Source organism: Elephantulus edwardii, unplaced genomic scaffold (genome assembly GCF_000299155.1).
Source record: "Elephantulus edwardii isolate Elephantulus edwardi_28Jun2011 unplaced genomic scaffold, EleEdw1.0 scaffold00017, whole genome shotgun sequence".
In the NCBI taxonomy this organism is placed as follows: Eukaryota; Metazoa; Chordata; class Mammalia; order Macroscelidea; family Macroscelididae; genus Elephantulus; species Elephantulus edwardii.
The window spans coordinates 24,168,952-24,191,151 of record NW_006399767.1 but is presented as its reverse complement, the minus strand read 5'-3'; the positions used below and the strand labels follow the sequence as shown (position 1 = coordinate 24,191,151).

The 22,200-nt window shown below is 40.6% G+C and overlaps 1 pseudogene; it reads left to right on the top strand.

Annotated features, from left to right (window-relative positions):
- Nucleotides 1–7,080: 7,080 nt before the first annotated feature.
- Nucleotides 7,081–22,200, top strand: part of LOC102850508 — a 95,812-nt pseudogene continuing 80,692 nt past the window's right edge.

The following is a 22,200-nucleotide window of genomic DNA, read 5'->3' as shown; positions in this document are numbered from 1 at the left end:
AGGAGAGGAAGGCCCTCTATGAGGTGGATTGATTCAGTGACTGGGATAATTGGGATGGGAGTGTCAGAGACGGTGTGATTGGCACAGGACAGAGCGGAGTTTAGGGCTGTTGTACATAGGGTCGCTATGATTCACAGGCGACTTGACGTCACATAACAACAACATGACCCTTTAAAGTTTGCTGAGTGAAACAAATGAATCACAAAAAGACAAATATTTGATGAGTAGAAGGAGGGGTGGGTAAAGGAAATGAGAAATATCTCGTGTGAAAAACAATGTATGCAAACTTTGTAAGTAAGCCAGTATAAAATATTAATTTTATTTTTTAAAAAGACAATATATGATCCCACTTATAATGAAATATCTAAAATAGTCAAAAGCATAAAGACCAAAGTTTGTTAGTGGTTACCTGAGATGAGAAGTAAGGGGAAAGAGTCATTGTTTAGGGAGTAAATCTTCTCCTTAGAGAGTGAGCTCTAGTAGACTAGTGGGCAGGGAGTTGTGCTACCAACCCAAAGGCAAGCGGTTTAAATTCACCAGCTGTTACACAGGAGATAAATGGGTAATGTTCTCTCCTGCAATTTTCAGACTCTGGAAAGTTAGTTATAAGTTGGTTCTCACTCAACAGCAATGAGTGAGTCCTTACAGAGGAGCTATTGCCAAAAGGACTGCAATGCGAACCCAAAGATGCTAAAATCTCTGGCAGTTTTAATCCACCAGTGGCTCTTGTGCAATTTATAGCTTCAATAAAACATTCTGGAGGTTTAGAGCTAAACTGGTTCTGATAATTGGTGTGAGTGAGTGAAGCTTCTGTTAAAAGTGATAGAAAGATTGGGGAACGGAGTGCTGATGGCTACACGACATGGTGAATGGATTCATGTTATCAAATTATACATTTTACAAACACTGAAATGGTCAAGTTTTTGTTAACTGTATTTTTATCCTGTTGCTATCAAATCAACTCTTGTTGCTATGTGCCATCAAGTCAACTACGTCTTTTAGCTACCCTAAGCACAATAGCTCTGAATCCTGCTCCATCCTGAGCCAACCTCACTGACACACCTACCCTCATTACCCTTCAGTTACTGCATCAATCCATCTCATCCAGGGTCATCCTCTCCTGCGCTGTCCCTCCACCCTTCCAAGCATGATGTCCTTCTCCACGGACTGGTCCCTCCTGGCAACATGCCCAAAGTATGCCAGACAGAGTCTCAAAACCCTTGCCTCCAAGGAACAGCTTAGTCTCACACTCTCCAAGACAGACCCGTTAGTTCTCTTGACGATCCATGGTTTGCTCAATACTCTTCACCACAACTCAAAGGCATCAATTATTCTTCTGTCATCTTTAGTCACTGTCCAGCTCTCTGATGCATAGCAAATAATTGCAAAGGCCATGGTCTGAATCAAGCGGACCTTCGTCTCTAGACTGGCTTTGTTCTTCAGCACTATGGAGAGGTCCCTGACAGCACATTTTCCTACAGCAATTCATCTTTTGATTTCTTGACTGCTGGTGACAAAAGTGTTCAAGTATACTGCTGTTGCTGTATACTGTTGAGCTGAAACCAACTCACAGCTGACACTCCCAGAGGTAGTTAATTACACGGGAGGAGATTGCCCATCTTTCTCCAGCGGAGCAGCTGGTGACTTAAAACCAAGTGCCTTTAGGACTGCAGTGCAGCTTCTTGCTACTAGGCTACCAGAGCTCCCTCTTCATGATGTTAAACTATAATCCATATCAAAGGTTGCAGTCCTTGATCCTCTTGAGCAAATGTGTTAAGTCCTCCTAGCTTTCAGCAAGTAAGATTATGTCATCTGTATAACACAGATTGTTTATGAGTCTTCCTCCCACCCTAATGCCACATTCATCATCTTCATAAAGTCGAACTTCTCTAATGAATTACTGACTGAATATGTATGGAGGAAGGATACAGCTTCGACACACAACTTTCCTGATTTTAAACCATGCCGTGTTCTGCTGCTCCGTCTGGATAACAGCTTCTTGGTCTATTATAAGCATAATTAAGTGTCCTGGCATTCCAATCCCATTCTTCTCACTGTTACCCATAGTTTGTTATGAGCCACATAATCAAATGTCTTGGCATAGTTAATAAAACACAAACAGGTATTATCCTGGTATTCTCTACTTGCAGCTAGGATCCATCTGACATCAGCAATGATATCCTTGGTGCTACAATCTCTTCTAAACTTAGCTTGAACTTCCAGTAATTCTCTATGCACTGTTCCAGACATTTTTGGAAGATCTTCAGGAATATTTTGCTTATATGAGATATTAAAGATATTGTTCAATAACTTCCACATTCTGCTGGATCATTTTTCTTGGGGATGGGAATATGGATCTCTTCAAGTAGGTTGGTCTTCCAATTTTCCTGGCACAGACTGGTAAACATATCCAGACTGCATTTGTTAGTTAAAATAAGTCAACTGGTATTGCTGGGGCTTTATCTTTTGCCAATGTCTTCAAAGCAGCTTCAACTTCTTCCTTCATAATCATGGTTCTTGATCAAACTTCCTGATTATTTCATTGTCAACTAATTTTTTTCAGATACATTGTTTTTCACATAAGATCTTTCCCATTTCTTTTACCCACCCCTCCCTCTAGCCATCAAATTGTGCAACCCTATGATTACCCTCCTGCCCATCCTCAATTCTCTGCTCCCACTCTCGCCCCCCCCCCAGATGCTCATACACTTTTTACTAGTTATCTTTCTATTGCTACAATGGTCTTGCATAGTGTTTGTCCTTATGAGACTGAGTTATTTCACTTAGCATAATGCTCTCCAATCTCTAAGTTAGTAATTTTCAAAATCAATGTTCCTGCATGCTGCATAGTATTCCACTGTGTGAATGTGCCACAGTTTCTCAATCCATTCGATTGTGGCTGAATATTTGGTCTGTTTCCATGTTCTAGTGATGGTCAACCAATTTTTTGTACAGTGACTCTGTATATTCCCTACATCTTCTTTTGATCCTACTGGGATTATTCAAGATTTTCCCATAGTGTCTTTCAGTAACACAATTTGAGGCTTGAACTTGTTTTTCAGTTCTTGTAACTCAAGAAATGCTGAGCAAGTTCTTTTTTTTATTCTTCATCTCCAGCTCTTAGCACAGTTGTTGTCATTATGTGCCATGGAGTCGCTTGCGACTCATAGCAACTCCACGTACAATAGCTCTGAATCCTGCTCTGTCCTGAACCAACCTTACTGTTTCCGACACACCTAACCCCATTACTCCAATCATTGAGTCAATCCATCTTTTCAAGGGTTTTTCCCTCCTGCGCTGTCCCTCCACCCTCCCAAGCATAATGCCCCTCTCCAAGGATTGGTCTCTCCTTGCAACATGTCCAAAGTATGTCAGACGAAGGTTCAGAATACTTGCCTCCCAGGAGCAGCCTGGTTTCACCCTCTCCAGGAAGAGCCTGTTTGTTCTCTTAACAGTCCATGGTATATTCAATACTCTTCTCCAGTACCACAGCTCAAAAAGCATCACTTCTTCTTCTGTCATCCCTAGTCATTGTCCAGTTTTCTGATGCATAGCAAATAACTGCAAAGACCATGGGTGCAAGGACCGTCAGGTGCATCTTAGTCTCCAGACTGACATCATTGCTTTTCAGTACTCTGGAGATGTCCCTGACAGCCAACTCTCCCACTGCAATTTGTCTTTTGATTTGCTGCTACTAAGAGTATTGACTGTGGAACCAAGCAAACTAAAGCTGTTAACAATCTCAATCTCTTCATCATCCATCATGATGCTGCTGCTAACTGACCCAGTGGTGAGAATCTGTTTTCTTGATGTTGAGCTTCAGTCCATTTTGAAGAATGCAGTCCTTGACCCTCTGCAGCAAGTGTTTCAGGTCCTCCTCAGTTTCAGCAAGCAAGGTTGTGTTATCTGTGTAACACAGGTTGTTGATGAGTCTTCCTCCAATCCTGATGCCACACTCCTCCTCATACAGCCCAGCTTCCCAGATGATCTGTTCCGCACACAGTTTGAAAAGGTAAGGAGATAAAATACATCCCTGGCATATACCCTTCCCAATTTTAAATCATGCAGTGTTTCCTTGCTCTGTTCTGATGACTGCCTCTTGGTCCAAGTATAGGTTTTGCATAAGCACAATCAAGTGTTCTGGGATTCCCATTCTTCTCAGAATTAGCCACAGTTTATCATGATCCACACAGTCAGATGCCTTTGCATATCTTTGCACAGAGCTTACAATTATTTTATAGGTCAAAATAAGAATTTTGGCATAAAGAATAACATCAATACTTACTACTGAGTAAAATAAGTTTAATGTTAAACAATTAAAAAATAATAAACTGAAAGCTCCCACTGTTGTGAAGTGATTCATATTAACCTTAAAGAACAAAGTAGAACTGTCCCGTAGGAATTCCTAGGCTGTTCCATAATGCAGTCAGTGGATTCAAACCATCTATCTCTGGTTAGTAGTTAACACTTAACAATTGCACTTCCAAGATATTCAGGGGGAAAAAAAATCAATGAAGACTAATTCCTTCAAAACAAAGAGAAAGAGTCCAAATCAAGGTTCTCCTTCTTAGTTGAGCAGACTGATTTACAATATGACAAAATGTTTATTATCACAAATTCAAGGCATTACATTCAAAGCTACCTTTAAGGTAAAGCTCCTGTAAGGAAAATTTCTAGTGACACCAAAGCAAACACAAATGTTTTTAGACTATCAGCAGGCGGAAGAATTTTTTTTAAACTGCTTCGATTATGAAGCTTGGGTGTGGTTCCTTATTTCTCAGCCTGTACCCCCTCCACCCACAATGAAAACCACATTCATTCGAAGTGCCTTGATGAAGAAATTGTCAAACTAAATTTAAAAACAGGATGCAGGCAAGCGAGAGCTCTGTACTCCTCCCTGTCTGACTTTTCACACAAATTCATGTACACATTTCATTTTCACAAATGAAAATTTCTTCACTATTTCAGAACAAAATGAGACTATTTGCATCACTAGAGCTTTGTATTACTTATACATTAGGTCAACAAACTTTCTAAAGGAGTGGTTTTCAACCTTTCAATAGTCTTCAATATAATGGCAAGGAATGCATTGTCCTTCCCTTTGACCTTTCTTCAAACTTCCTCTTCCTTAGCTCATAAAAGGTTCAAAATTCTAATAATTCTAATTCTAATAACTTTTAGTCAAAAGATACAATTATTATTGCCCATACCAATTCTAGGTTTACTGTACCAACCAACCACTTTTTAATGAAGGGCTTTCCCTCACGCTTTTTGATAACTCAAGCCCTCATACTGCTCCCTGATTGGTTTTATTCTCCTTCAATTCTGTAGAATTAGGAAATCATAGGTAGGTGGAAAATGTTCAAAAAATGGAAAAATTATTAACAAAGGCGGTAGATGTGATTCCCATAAAATGGTAGGAGTGGAAGACATAAAAGTAGGTCAAATGAAAACCATTGTTTTGCTCCATCTAGTTATTATGCCTGGCTGCATGACTTTACAAGGGTACTCTGGTCTCTCTCAAAACACCCTTCCCTTCACCAATACTGTATGAGACAATCTAATACTTCATTTGGACATGTCAGCATTGGAACCAAGATTTGAGTCACATTCTCTTTGTGCAAAGTATGCTTCCTGTCTGGTACTTTTTAGGATCCTCACCCCAATTTGTACACAGTGCCATAAACTTAATAAGCCCCTCAAAAATTCTATTTCCTAGGTAAAGCAGGGAGTTATGAAAGGAGAAAAAAAAAGAGGAAGATCCTCAGTGAGATGTACGGAGACAATGGCTACAAACAATGGGCTTAACATGAGGATGGCGCTTGACCAGACAAGTGTTTGTGTTCTGTACAAAGGGGTCTATAGGCCTAGGAACAGGCTCAACACCACCTAACAAGGGAGTAAAAGTACTCCTTTTCTGTCACCATTCTTAGGAGTTGAGAGTATCTACAGGTAGGGATGATGATTTTCTATAGAGTTGGAGGGTGGAGGTCTGGTCCTCTTATCAGGAAGCTGACAAGCCTGCGAAGGTGAGGGTGGCTGTTTCACATCTGCGAGAAACAACATCTACAGTCTGGCTAAAGCAGAGGCAAGATGAGCTGAAAAGGAAAGGAGGCGCACGTCCTACTTCATGCCAACTTTGTGCATTTCAAAACGAATACGTTTCTCCTTGTGTTTCTTGGCTCTTTCACGATACAAGTGGTCTCTCTGCTAGCCGATCTCCAAACGACCTGACACTGCGCGTCCTCCCAATGATCGTTGCATTTTCCCTTTTCCACACCTTTCTTAACTGTTTCCACTGCACTTTCCTACGAGAAGAGTATCCAAAGTCCAGTATTCTAAGACTAACCAAAGGAAGGAGGAACGCTTCCAAGGTCCCAGAACCTAAAGTGGGCCCCACACACATCTGCCTGGTTCCCAGAAGGTCCCTGAATCCCAGAAAAGGGAAACGGTGGTGGAACTTGGTGATAACTGAGATCCCGACCGGGAGCGAGAGGTGAAAGCGAGCAGACAAAGCTGGCAACACGGACAAGAGAGACAAGGCTGGCTCCCCGCCCCAACTGCACACGGAGGGAGAGAAAGAATCAGATGGGAAAACGTGCAGAGGCCCGACAAGAGATCTCGGGGCACGGGGAAAAGAAGGAAAATGACAGGAGACTGGGGAGACGGAACGAGGGGACGAGGCTATAAAGAGAACGACAGAGAGAAGGAGAATGTTGGGAAGAAGTCGACGGAAAAAGAGTTGAAGAGAAAGCCAGGGAAGGAGTGACTGCTAGAGTAGCAAGACACTCACCAGAGCTCCGCGGTAGACAAGGCAGCGGGCAGTGGGCAGCCCAGGCGCCGGCCCCGCCAGCGGTCTCGAAGTGTGAACCGGAGACGCTCGAGCGGCAACAACAGCCGTCCAGGAAAGGGCAGGCAGCGCGAATGGGACTCTGGCGTAGGGGTCGAGGAACCGGTGTGGGTGAGGATAACAGGAAGCGCCCCAACTGCCTGGAAAGACGGCAAGACTGAGGGGCCAAAGCAGCCTGGTGCCCCACTGCGAAGAGGGGTTGGCGCGGCGGCCAAGAGCCAGGACTGCGCATGCGTGACTTCCTGGCAGCACGGTCGCGCTTGCGGAGCTGCGCGTGCGCGGCCCCGCCCAACCCCTCCCACGAGCCTCTGTGGCCACGCCCCCCTGGCTAGGTGTGAGGGGTGGGGCAGTCTGCGGGAAGGGTGGGCTAGCCAAGGAGAGGGTTCGTCTGCACTTCTTGTTTTTCACACTTTTCACTTTTCAACAATTATAGACTCACAGGGAGTGTCAAAACTAGTACAGACCTGAAACCCATCACCCATCCAGCTTTCCTCTATATCTTATATAACTATACTACATTCTCAAAACCAGGAAATTGACATTGGCAAGGTACAACTAACTAAACAAATACAATTAACTAGATTTATAGGCCTTACTTGGATTCAAATCTTGTGTGGATTCATTTGTGTGCGTGTGCATGTGTTAAGTCTGTGAGATACCGAATTACCCCCCCCACACTGCTTTTGGACCATCGTAGCAACTGGTCTGCTGAAGACCTCAGCCCCACCAAAGAAATTTCCCAAATCCCGTTGCCATCCTGGGGATTCTGACATTTAGTGACCCTGTAGGTTTTTGAGGCTATACCTCTTTGGCCGGCTGTGTCCCTGTCTTTCTCCATGAAGCCGCTTGTGGTCTCCCAACTGCTGAGCTTTTGTTTAGCAGTAGGGCACTTTAACCATGGTGCCAACAGGGGTCCTACCCTCTCTGAAAGCAAGCATTAAAGATAACAGGCTCTGCTGGCATCAAGTGAGCTCTCACAAATTTGGACGTTGACTACTCCTAAGGGCATCCCAGTGTACCATTAAAGAACCTGCTTTTCAAGGCTACACAAGCCCTGAGTATGTACTGCCTAGTGGTCTAAAAAGGTCCTCAAGTTCAGTTTATTTGCCTTTGAGTGGTTTCCATTCCTTGAAAATAAGAGTACAGTGCCACCAAAGATGAATAAGACATAGTCCTTTCCTGCCTTCAAAGCAAAGATGAATAAGACATAATCCTTAAAAGGGGCCACGCAGAAAACAAAATAAGTTTATGCTCAAGTAATTTGGATGTTTTGTGATGTGCCTCAAGCTCTTATATCTGTGTGTGAGACCCTGCCTGCTGTTGTATGTGGCAGAATCAGCCCAACTCACAGCTGACTCTCTAGCTCATTTTCAGAGGTTGTAAATCACACAAGAGGAGATTGCCCATCTTTCTCCCTCAGAACAGCCGGAACATTCAAACCACTTGCCTTTGGGTTGGCAGCACAACTGCTTACCACCACCAGGCCGCCAAAGCTCCCTGGGTAAGATTCTAAGGTTCGATTTTTATCCTTCAAGTTGGAGGTCTTAATGGTCTTAAAAGGTGTTTCTTGACTATATTTTCAGCCTTCAAAAACTCCTGTATGGCTTTATTGTCCTTTTGTTCAACCTCATATACTTCCTTCACCTTTCATTCTCTTTATCCAGAAACCTTTCTCCCTGAAAGCCTTTTGGCAATGTCCCACTGCCCTTAACTTTAATAATAGTGCAAGACGTTTGCTTAATGCCTGACTTAAAAACCCTTTCCTTAGTTGATCTTCACAACTCTTTGGAACATCAGTGCATTGAGGCTTCAAAGATAAAGTAACACTTAGAGATGCTGACTTGCCTGAATAGCTAGGATGCCTGAGGGGAGCTCCTATTGTAATTGTGTGCCATCGAGTGAGTGGGGACTGACCCATAATTAACCCTACAGTAGGTATTCAGAGGCAGTTAATTCCACAGGAGGAGATTGCTCATCATTCTCCTGTGAAGCAACTGATAGATTCAGCCTGCTTTTGGGATTGCAGTGCAGCTTCTTACCACTAGGCCACCAGAGCTCCCTACTTATGGCATTGTGGTAAGAAGTTGCACTGCCAGCTCAAAGACAAGCAGTTTGAATCCATCAACTGCCCCAGAGGAGAAAGATGAACAGTCTCATCCCTTGCAATTTACTGTCTGAAAACCTGCTGGAGAGTCAGCTATGAGTTGGTTCCAACTTGACAGGACATAACAACAGTATGCCTGATAGAGACCTCTGGTAGCATACATAGCCTGCAGGAAGTTGTGCTGCTAACCAACCAAAGGTGATGCCTCTCTAGTTTTTCAATTCTGTCAGCAGCTCCCCAATGCAGCTGTAAGCAGAGCAAGGGAAAGGTTTACAACCTCCTGAAAACCCGCAGCAGAGTCAACCATGAGTCAGTTCTGACCCCACAGCAGTGAGTTTTTGTACGTATTCCTTGTAGCAAATCTAATATTCTTTCTGCTTTTCCTTTCTATCCATCAAAGTCCAGCTCAAACATTGTATTCTCTTTAGAGCCTTCTTCATTTCAAGAAAAAAGGTATTTCACTTTCCCCTTTCTAGACTGCTAATCTAAACGTTGGCGCTTCAAAAAGAAATAAAATTTAAAAGCAAATAAATAAGGATCAATGCTCCAAAATCATCCAGTAGCACCACTAAAGATCAAGCTAAACTTGTGGAGCAATTTTACTCAAACTCATGGGTTGCTACAAAGTGGGATCACTAGAAGGCAATCAATTTTGTTTTGACTTTACTCTTTATTGTGGTTACGTACCTTCAGTTCAGAACCAACTCATAGCTGACCCTCTAGCGGCTTTTCAAAGGATATAGAAAGCACAGGAGGAGATTGCTCACCTTTCTCCCATAGAGAAGCTGGTGGATTTGAACCTTGTGTCTTTGTGCAGGCAAAGCTCTGTCATCTGCATAACACAGATTGTTAATGAATCTTCCTTTACCCCTGACATCACAGTCTTCTTCATATAGTACAGTTTTTCAAATTGTGTTCTCAGAAAATGCATTGAATATGTATAAAGAAGCCAAGAAGTCAAAATTCTGAGTACGAGCTCTTTGTTGACTCTGGGTGACTGTCCTTGTTCCTTGCTTCCGAATGATCATATGCACTGGCATCAATCTTCCCATCTCTGTTTGTATCACTCTACCTAATCTGCTCTTTTATATATAAATAATTATTGGCTTAAAATATACTGTATGCTGGCACGCCCTCTTAAAATAACAAAGAAAACTAGTTTCCAAATGGCAGTATAATAAAAAATATAACCTTAAACATTATTATTGTTATTGTTTGCCATCAAGTTGGACCCTCTAAAGGATTTTCAGAGATAGTGAATGGCAAAGGAGACTGCCCAGCCTTCTCCCATGGAGCATCTGGTGAATTCAAATCACACGTCTTTGGGATTACAGCACAGCTTCTTACCACTCTCATGTTATTGTTATTATTACTCTATTATTACTTTAGACACTTTTTTAGTATATCTGAGAATAATTGTTTAATTTTTTGCTTATCTTTGTTTAGCATTTCTTTCTTTTATTTGAGGACAGGTTTACAAAGCATATTGGTTTTTCATAGACATTTTATTTTCTAAAACAAAACAAAATACCACTCAGTGCCATGAATTAATGTAATTAATTAATTACTATATCTATGCAGTCCCTTATCGTGTGTTGTCTTTCCTGTTACCCGACTTGTTAATTCATTTTTACACTCTTCTCCCTGCTTTCCCATCCTGTTATCCCTCCGAGATTGATTCTGAGTATTAATCTTTCCTTGTTTTTTTTTTATCATTGTGATTATTGTTGTCTTATGTCATAATAGTACATAAGGTTTTCGAAGGTCAGTTACATTTTGGAAGTGGATGGCCACTCCTTCTTCCTAGTCTGTCTGAGTTTGAATTCTTAGCTTTGGAACAATATCTGACAGGAGCAATATCTGAGAGGAGCAAATGAAAGACACTTCCCCTTACAGAGATAACCATACATGCAGTGTCCTCCCCCTGCATGTGTGTCTTGTCCCTCCTCTTTCCCTGAATATTATCATTGTTTGCTAATATCTACTACCCTACTACCCCGTCCAGCACCTCTCTCCCCACCAGCAACCCTTTGATACAATTGTGACATAGGCCACAAACCACTACTGTGATGTGTTACACCTCACAATGTTGCTGGTCTCTCAAGCGGATTTCTATCTCACATTTAGAAGAAGTTAAGTCCAACTCCCATGTGTCAGTTTCAGGGAAGGCTTTTTTGTCTCAGGCCACACAGGAGAAAGTTTCTTGCCCCTTAGTTCCTACTTCAGGACTGTTGCCTTGTGGCATAAAGTCTCTGTTCTTCCTTATGCACCACATGGCTGTCAGAATACAGTAACTTCCAAGATGAGGACTATGTCTCCTTTAGATCTGGCATGCTAGCTGTTATTGTTAATGTTGTATGCCATTGAGTCGCTTGCAACTCATAGCAACCCTATGTACAAGAGCCCTAAATCCTGCTCTATTCTGTGCCAACCTCACTGCCTCCAACACACCTAGTGTAGTTTATTTGTTGCAGAGCTGAGCCTGAATGGCCTGGCTGGCCTAGGCTGGCTGGTTATAAACAAAGTTGATAGGATCCTGGGAGAATGGGATACCTGAAGGGAAGGGAAGATAGTGTTCTCAGCTTCCTGCCTATGCAACATGCTGGGGTTCCTGATGCAAATTAGGAGTGCAAATGGTTTTAAGGGTTTAGAAGAAGCCGTGGCACTACAGACATTATCGCCAATGTCAGATGGATGTTGGCAGAAAGAAAAGAGTACTGGAAGGATAACAAGTCTCTCCTTGGAGGCTAGAATTTTGAGGCTCCATCTCACATACTTTGGGCATGTGGCCAGGAGGGACCAATCCTTGGAATAGGACATTATACTTTAAAGAGTGGAAGGACAGTGCAGGAGAAGAAGACCCCAGAAGAGATGGATTGATACAGTATCTAGAGCAATGGGGTTAAGCGTGATGGAGTCAGTGAGAATGGCTCCGGGCAAGATTCAGAGTTATTATACATAGGGTCGCTATGAATCGCAGACGACTTGATGGCACATAACAACAACAACACATCATAATTGTCTTTTTTTGTGACTGACTTATGTTACTCAGGTCTACATTATTCCATGTTGTTGAGTTCACAAGTTCACATACTTGTTCACAAGTATTGTTCACAAGATTGGTCTTTAGTCATACTTAATGCTCCATTTTATGACTGTGTCGTAGCTACATTTTAATGCCTAGAGGGGTATGCAACATACTAATAAGTGAAACATTAGCTATCAACTATACCTGACTGTTCCAATTATGCACAAATTCATCTTATAGACAAGTTAGGAACAGAACTCCTAAAAATGCATATGCACACAATAGGATGATATTGAATATTAATATATTCTATGCAATTGTACCCAATAGGCAACATCGTGATGGAGAAAAGGCTCAAACAGTCAACAACTTCATCTTACTTCCATCCATAATTAACACCCTTGGCACCAGAGGTCAGGAAATCAGGAGACGTATTGCGCTAGGAAAGTCTGTACTCAGGAAACTCTCCAAATTATTGAGGAGCATTGATGTCGGTTTGAGGACTAAGGTGCACCTGACTCAGGCTATGGTCTTTCCAATCACTTGTCATGAATCTGAGAGCTGGACAATGAATAAGGATGAATGAAGAAAAATTGATGCCTATGAGCTGTGGTGTTGGAGAAGAGTATTAAATATCCCATGGACTGCTAAGAGAACAAACAAATATGTCTTGGAGGGGGTACATACAACACAGTGCTCCTCAGAGGCAAAGATGATAAAGCTTTACCCCCACATACTTTGGGTATATTGGTAGGAGAGGCTGTTCCTTGGAGAGGAAGATTATTTTTGGAAAGGTTGGGGGTTAGTGAAAGAGAGGAAGACCCTCAACCAGATCAATGTGACTACTGTCATGGGCTTGAGTGTGTCAGAGATTGTGAAGATGGCACCGGATAGAATAGGGTTCCTAGATGGCACCTAACAACAATAACATGCAATTATACATAGTATAATTAAATACATAGTATAATTTATACATAGTATAAATAATCAGGGTTAAACTGATTGTGCTCATTTTGAAATCATCAACTTCTATTTTTCTGTTTTGAAATCATCAACATCTGTCAATTTAGACTTCTGACAATACATCAATAAACAAATTCTTTTAATGATGCTCCTCCTGTGTAATGTACCATGTGGCTTTCTCTGAGTGAATGAATTAAAAGTGATTATTATTATCTTCTTTATGCTTGTCTGTATTTTCACATTTTTGACCTTGGATACACATAAATTTTAATTACATTTTATTTTTTATCAAAGATATTCATGTACATGCTTGGAAAGATCAAGTAATCTACAAGACTCATAATGATAAACAGCCGTTCCCTGTCCCACCCATTCCCACTGGATTTACTCAGCAAAAGCAGCTGCTTCTTCTGTTATGCAGCTCATTGTTTCAAAATAACATTGCAATTTCTCAGATTTAAAGTGTGGTGTTGGCAAAGAGCATTGAATATCCCATGACTGCCAAAAGAATAAATAAATCTGTCTTGAAGGAAGTGCAACCAGAGTGCTCCTTAGTGAAACGTTGTCTCACTTAACTGGGCATGTTATTGGGAGGAATAATCCTTAGAGAGAGACGTGGTGGGAAAGTTGGAGAGTCAGATAAAGAAGGGAAGACCCTCACTCATCAAGATGGGCTGATGCAGTGACTGCACCAGTGGGCTTGAGTATAACAGAGGTCATAATGATGGAAGCAGGATAGGACAAGGTTCAGATCTTTGTTCACAGGTTCACTAAGCTGTAGGTGACTCCATAGTACCTAACAACAAAAACAAATTTTGAAGTTTCAGTGTTAGATGTTTTAAAATTTTCTTCTTGCTTCCTTTCAGCAAGGTTATGTTGTTTCCATGTTATTGTCGTTGTTTGGTGATGTTAAGTATGACCCATAGCGACCCTATGAACAACAGATCTGAATCCTGTTCTATCCTGTGCCATTCTCATACTTCCTGACACACTAGAGCCCTCTGCGGCAGTCACCATGTCAATCCATCTGGTCGAGGGGCTTTCCTTCGTCAACTTTCCACCTTTCCAAGCATCATGCCCCTCTCCAAGGAATAGCCCCTCCTAGCCACCTGCCCAAAGTATGTGAAGCAAAGTCTCACCATTCTTGCCTCCAAAGAGCACTATGGCTGCACCCTCTTCAAGACATATCTGTTTGTTCCTTTGACAGTCCATGGGATGTTCAGTGCTCTTCTCCAATACCACAGCTCAAAGGCATCAAGTCTTCTTCTGTCATCCTTATTAATTGTCCAGCTCTGGATGCATAACAAGTGATCAGAAAGACTGGGGCCTAAATCAGGCACACCTTAGTCCTCAAATTGGCATCTTTACTCCTCAATAATTTGGAGAGGTTCCTAACTGCAAACTTTCTCAGTGCAAAGTCTCCTAATTTCCTGAATTCTGGTATCAAGGGTGTTAATTGTGGATCCAAGTAAGATGAAGTTGTTGACAATTTCAATCTTTACTCCACACATCATATTGTTGCCTATTGGTGCAGTGGTAAGAATCTTTGTTTTCTTGACCTTGAGATGCAATCCATATTGATGGCTGTATTCTTTGATCTGCAACAAATGCTTCAAGTCCTCCTCATTTCAGCAAGCAAGGTTGTGTCATCTGCAGAACACAGATAAAAAGAACAACTTTGCTTAATAATTGGAATGTGGAATGTATGTAGCTTTAACGTTGGAAAACTGGAAAGTGAGGAAAATGAAATGGAGTGCATGAACATCGACATACAAGGCAATAGCGAGAAGAGATGGATCAGCTTTGGTCACTTCGAATCAGATGATCATTTGGTATACCATGCTGGGAATGAAACAGAAGAAGATTGGTGTCACAGTCATAGTAAAAAAGTCAATTTCAAGATCTATCCTGAAATACAGCATTGTGAGTGATAGAATATTATCCATATGCATACAAGGGAGACCTGTTAATATGACTAGAGCCAAAGAAAAAGAAATTGAGAATCTCTCCAGTCCAAAACTGAGCTGCAAGCTAAGATGCATTAATGATAATTGGTGACTGGAATGCAAACATTGGAAACAGTGAAGAAGGAATAGTAATTGGAATTAGTATATGGAAAACATGGTGATAGAGATGAGGCTGGAAATAGAATTATCAAGTTTTGTATTTGCAATGATTTATTCATTGGCAATACTTTTTTAAAAAAGACTCAAATGACTTTATACATGGACTTCACCTGATGGGCTGCTTAGGAATCAGCTTGACTACATCTGTGGAAGAAACCGTGGGAGAAGCTCAATCTTGGAGTCAAAACTTGGCCAGGGGCAGATTGTGGGTCAGACCATCAATTACTTATATGAATAATACAGGTTATTAGTAAGTCTTCTTCCAGTCTTAATATCTGTTCTTTACACAATCCAGTTTCTCAAATTATTTGCTTAGAATATGGATTGAAAGTATGAAATGAAACTTTGTGCATATTTCCTCATTTTTAAATTATGTCACATTGTCTTGTTCTAGTCAATCAACTGACTGTTGATCTATCTACTAATTCTGCATTAGTACAGAGCACAAACATATTCTGGAATTCCAATTCTTGGTGATGTTATCCATAATGTGCTACTATCCAAACAATTGCATACCACTGTGTAACCAAGAAAACATTTCTTTCTGATTTTCTATACTTTCAGCCAAGATCTAACATCAGCAATGATATCTTTAATTTCAGTCTTCTTCTGAATCTGGCTTGTATTTTTGGCAATTTCCTATCCCCAACCATTTTTCCATTATCTCTAGTAAAACTTTACTATGTGTCATATTAAGGATATGGTTTAATGATTTTTGCATTCTTTTGGGTCATCTGTATTAGGAATGTGAACAAACATAGGTCTCTTCTGGTTAAGTGAGCTCTGTAACTGAGTGGGTAAGGAGTTGCATTGCCAATCCAGAGGCAGACAGTTTGAATCTATCAGCTGCTCCAAATGAGAAGAGTGGAGGGTAATCTCTTCTGGTGCAATTTGTTGTGGTTGCTTTGAGCACCACTGAGTTGAGACTAACAAGCAGTAGACCCTCCAGTGGGTTTTCAGGGGCAGTAAATCATACAGAAATAGATTGCCCATCCTTCTCCCATGACAGCACTTGGTGAACTCAAACGACTTACAGCCTGGAAAACCAGCTGAATCAGATTTGATTCAACGTCAATGAATTGAATTTCTAGTTAGTTTCTAGTTAGTTGACCTGCCTTTCAGATCTCTTTGCATAGACAAGTGTTTCCTGTGATACTTATCTGTTGAAACATCTCAATTGGTATTTCATTGATTCTTGGAATCTACAGTGCAGCTCATACTTCCTTCAACACATAGGTTTTGATCATATATTATTTCTTAAAATGGTTGAAAACTGACAAATCTTTTGTACGATACTCATTCTGTGTCACTATATATAATATATGCTCCATGGTAATTGCTAATAACGTGACTGAGAGAGAGAGGATTTCTTTTTATTTGCAGTCTCAGTCCTTCAGGAAGCATTAGTATAATCAACTGGGCCTACAACAGCTATCTGGCTAGTCTTTGTTATCCTAATCCTTGAGCCACAAACTGGAAAATGTCAATGTCAAGAAAATACTAAATGCAAAAATAGCTTTTCATATTGTCTCTTGCCTTTGCATTTACAAATGTGTCAATATAGTAGTACAATGATAGCTTTGATCATCGGGTTTTGCCTGCTTAGAACTTTTCCTTTTCCTTTATGTGAAATGCTTAACAATGGAACCAAGATAATTGGAAAGTCTTAAGAGACACAAAGTTAATGTTATTTTTTTCCAAGTGACTGTGTTTGTGTGTCACAATGAGTCAATGTTTCTTTGGGAGTTGAGGGTGAAAAATCTCAGAAGTTAAAGGAAGAATGTGAAACGTGGCAGGTCAGTGTCCAAATGACGCATGCATTTTTCTCGCCTACGTCTTTGGGAGTGAAAATATTAGCAGGGAGGGATTTATACAAACAAATGTGTTCTGAACGTCTCATGGAGGGAGAAGAGAATGAGATCTATAATTTCTGAATTAGAAAGACAAGTGATGAGGGAGAAAAGCAAACATAACTTTGAAAGCCAGAAGTGGAAGGAATTTAAAACAAAACAAAACAAGAAATGCCAAACGGAAGAAATAACAATTCCACTGACCATTTTTGCAAGTAGATTGGAACTTCTCTATGAAAATAGGGCATTGCTGAGGCTCCCAAAGTTCTTGGGGGTGAGGGAGGGAGGAAGAATGTGACCAGGCTTTTTTCTGCTGATGGGGTGGGGAGCTCTGTGCATCACAAGTCTCTGTGAGGCTCTCTCAGGAATGTGCTGAGTCTTCCCATATTTGCAGAGGCTCCAGAACTGTCCTATCTGCCAATTGATAGCTGTCCTCAAAAATTCCCTAGAAATGGAGTCAATCGCATATAAATTGTTCCAAATAGAGGTAATGGAGCACATGACCCAAAGTGTTACACACGTCTGGAAAATGCTGGGCTCCGTAAAAGTATTTGGGTTTTGTTACTGCAGGACTTCAGGGTACATTTAATAGCTTGTGACTCTATCAGTAACATCTGTTATGCAGCATTCATTTGAGGTGCTTGGAAAAGCACTGCTTAACTAGTGTTCTTAGGAAGAGTGATGTAGATGGTCATAGTCAGGATATGAGGTTAGGAAAGGATCCTAGAAGATGGCTTGCTAGTTCCTGTGTCATATTAAGTAAAAGGAGCCCCAACAACCCATTACTGTCTCCTGGATTGGAAAAAATACTTGATTACATGATCTCGTACATTCCTCCTCGAGTTCTAAGTTCCTTACTAATATGTATTTCACAATCCAGTGCTATCAACTAGAAAGGAGCCTAGAGGTCAAATCCATCAAATCCTGACATTTTACCAATGGGGAAACCCAAAGCCACAAAGTTAATTAAATTGCCAAGCTCATTTAGAAACAAACTCCCTGACTTTCCGCACACAGATCTTTTCTCCTCTGCCCCTCCATGCCTCTTCACATGACTGCATCCACAGATGAGAAATGCACTGTGACTGCTCCCCTTTGACAAATTAGATCTGGGTGGGGGAGTAAGATTTAAGCCCAGGCGGTGGCACATTTCATCCAGAGCAAATCTCAGTGTGGTGTCACTTCAATATGATGTTTTTGTTTGTTGATTGCCTTCTAGTCGAGCACGACTCATAGTGACCCTATGAACAAAAGGCCTGAAGCTCCTCGACAGCTATGGACATTTCTCAATGTTGATAGTTTCCAGAGGCATGTAGTTTAGGAAGTAGATGCCATTCCTACTTCTAAACCTGTCATAGTATATTATTGTTGTTATGTGCCATCAAGTCACCTGTGACTTACAGCAATCCTATGTACAGCAACTCTGAACCCTTCCCTGTCCTGAGCCAGTGTCACTAATTCTGACACACCAATCCCCACTGCACCAGTTACTGTATCAATCCATCTCGTCTGGGGTCTTCCTCTCTTGCTCTGCCTGTCCACCCTTCTGAGAATGATATTCTTCTCCAGGGACCAATCTCTCCTGGTCACATGCCCAAAGTAAGTGAGGCGGAGCTTCAGAATTCTAGCCTTCAAGGAGAGACTTGGTTTCACCCTCTCCAAGACAGGACTATTTGTTTTCTTGGTAGTCCATAGTATGTTCAGGACTCTTCTCCAGCAACACAACTTGAAGGCATCTATTCTTCTTCTGTCATTCTTATTCATTGTCCAACTCTCTGAAGCTTAACAAGTAATTGAGAAGACCACGGCCTGGACTAGGTGCACCTTTGTATCTAGACTGACATTGTTGCTCTTCAACACTCTTGAGGGATCCATGACAGCAGATTTTCCCGATGCAATTCATCTTTTGATTTTCTGACTGCTGGTGTTAAGAGTGTTGATCGTGGAGCCAAGTAAGCTGTAATTGCCAACAACCTCAATCTCTTCTCCATCTGTTATAATGTTGCCAGTTGGCCCAGTGGTGAGAATCTGTCTTCTTGATGTTGAGCTTCAATCCATATTGAAGACTGCAGTCCTTGACCTTTTGCAGTAAGCACTTCAGGTCTTCTTCAGTTTCAGTAAGCAAAGTTGTGTCATCTGCATATCATATGTTGTTTATGAGTCTTCCTCCAATCTTGATGCTACACTCCTCCTCATACAGCCCTGCTTCCTGAATGATCTGTTCTGCATACAGATTGAAAAGGTATGGGGAAAGGATGCATCCTTGATGCATTCCTTTCCTGATTTTGAACCATGCCATGTTTCCTTGCTCTGTTCTGAGGGCTGCTTCTTGGTCCAAGTATAGATTTCATATAAGCACGATCAAGTGTTCTGGGATTCCCATTTTCCTCAAGGTTAACCACAATTTATTGTGATCCACACAATCAAATGCCTTTGCATAAAGACATTCTTCTGGTACTCTCTGCTTTCTGTCAAGATCCATCTGATATTGGCAACAATGTCCCTAAGGTCAAGACCTCTTCTAAACCCAGCATGTAGTTCTGGTAATTCTCTGTCAAAGTACTGTTCAAGTCTTTTCTGGATGATCTTTAGCAGGATTCTGCTAGTGTGTGATATTAGTGATTTTGTTTGAAAATTTCCACACTCTGGAAGCCCTAAAGCCCTCAGTCTGTGGCATTTGAAGCAGCAGGATTTGATGCAATGTTTCCACACTGGATTCTTAATTTCTCTCAACCCTCAGAGAGATCTCTGAAGTCTATGAAAACAGAATTGCGAGTTATGTAGGTAATATGGTTTACTTCTCTTTTCAAACGTTTTGAAATAGTTTGTATGGTTCACAAAATGTACCCAAGAAATAGAAAAGATTCAAAGTGAAAAATCTCATTCCCATTGTCTCCAGCCTCCTGCGCTTCATCTTCCCTCCACACAGTTGGCCATCTGTATTCATGTTTTGCATATGCGGAAGTTCTTCATGCAAATGGGAGCAATTATGGATATATAAATGGGGGTGGGATTTTTTTACACAAAATGGGATCATCATGCTTTTACTAGGCAATTCTTTTTCTCTTTGGCATTTGTTCATTTTTATAGAAAAACATTACACCAAACTCTCTCCATGTTCCTTCTCTAACCTCCTCAGATTAGAAGAGAGTCTTCTGAGAAGCTACCCAGTCCCCTGCCATCCACTCTGCTTCTCTGGACAATGTTTAGCTTTTTGGAAAGTCATGCTTGCATGACTGGTTTTGTCAGTGACCTCAAATTTAGAGCACTCAGGGTGTGGCTTGCAAACACTGGTATTTCATGCTTTAAGAAAATCCAGTACACAAATGTCAACATTTCCAAAGCAAATTAGGGAGTGGCTGTTTGTATTACAAATGAACCTTGCAAACTTGTTCAACAAAGGCATCTTTTCCCCTATTTTCTTACATTCATCTACTAAATAAATAATACTTAACACTTGGCACAAAGTAAAAAATGCACTAAGGGTATATAAGGAAACCATCCATCTTGATCTCCATTCCTTGAACTTCCTCCTAATGGGCCACATCTATTAAAAGTTTCTTGTTTTATTACTGCATGCAATTATAATTTTCACAGGATTTCTCTATCCTAAGCATGACCTCTGATTTTCTAGAGATATTATTGTTAGTGAGTCTAAGATTTTTCCCATAGCCAGTTTTTTATGTCTACATACTCCATAGAAATGCTTCTAAATTAAAATAGATAAAAATATTTCGCAATTAAAGAGGTTTTGTTAAATAAATTTTTTAAAAGTTTCTTATTTATCATTCCGCATTCTTTGCATATACAAGCAATCCATAATAATATTTTTTTAAAAATAGCATACTAAAAGCATTATTTTGTTCTTTGTTTTCACTAATACATCTGCCTTGGAAATATTTCCATATCAAGACAAACAGATTCTCCATTCTTTAATAGATGACCTATTGATGATGAATACACTATCTTATTTCATTTAACTATGATCTCTACTTTTTTTTAAGTTACATAACAAAACTTAATTTTTCCTTAACCACCAACTATTTCCCAGGAGTACCTATCATTAACCATTTCCTATATATTTTCTAGCTGTATTCCCTGTACAAATGAGCATGATGTTGCTGATTGTAAAGAAAGCACAGGGCCAGGCAAGTTTTCACTGTGTGGGGTCGCTAAGGGTTGGAGGCAATTAACAAGCATTTAGCAACAATATATGTGCTTACAGAGGACAATTTGACAGCAGCTGTTTTTATATATTGTTGTGTACTGTTGAGTTGGAACCAACCCATAGCTGATCTTCCAGTGGGTTTTCAGAGGCAGTTAACCACATGGGAGGAGATTGCCCATCCTTCTCCCACAGAGCAGCTGGTGGATTAGAATTGTGTGCCTTCAGGATTGCAGTGCAGCTTCTTACCAGGAGGCCACCAGAATACATATATGGAGATATAGATAGATGATAGATATAATTTTAATACAATGGGATCATATTGTAAAAAATAAATGTAAAACCTCAATTCCCAGGTGTTTGTTTTGATAATATCAAATTTCTAGAGATATATATGCACATATATATATAAAAACACACATAATGGTTATTTGATGGAAAATAATTAACATTTCTAAATCTAACCTATGTGTTTTGACTGGTGATATAAAAATATAGTGGAATCACAGTTGTGAATAAAAAACCTTCATAAGTAAAAAAAAAAAGATGTACTTTTCTGTTCATGGCCATACTAAAATAAATGTAGCCTGAAAGATTTATTTTGGTTTGATTTTTAACTTAACTAAATTACTGTACAATAACAATAACAATTGCTATTGAGTCAATTCTGACTCAGAGCCATCTCATGAATGTAGAGAAGTGTACTTCATAGAGTTCAATGACTGTAATCTTTTCTAAGTAGATCACCAGATTTTTTTCAAAGATGAAGGGTTTGAACTGACAACGTTTTGGTTAATAGCCAAGTCTTAACTATTTACACTACCCAGTGGCTGAAGGGGATTATTTTAATATCAAATTCCTCTATTCCACTCACAATCAGACATAATCTTTGAGATCCTATTTTTCAAGTGCACCACTGTATTGCAGGAAATTCATCTCTCTGAGAACTTCCCTTTGTGTATAGCAAGCAGTGGTAGCAGGCAGCGGCCTCTACAGACACAGGTGCAAAAACAGAAATTCACAGAGGATTTCACTTCTATCCATCAATATGTTGTTTACAAGAGACACACCTGAAAAATGAAGATAAAGACAGGCTAAAAGTAAAAGGGTGGGG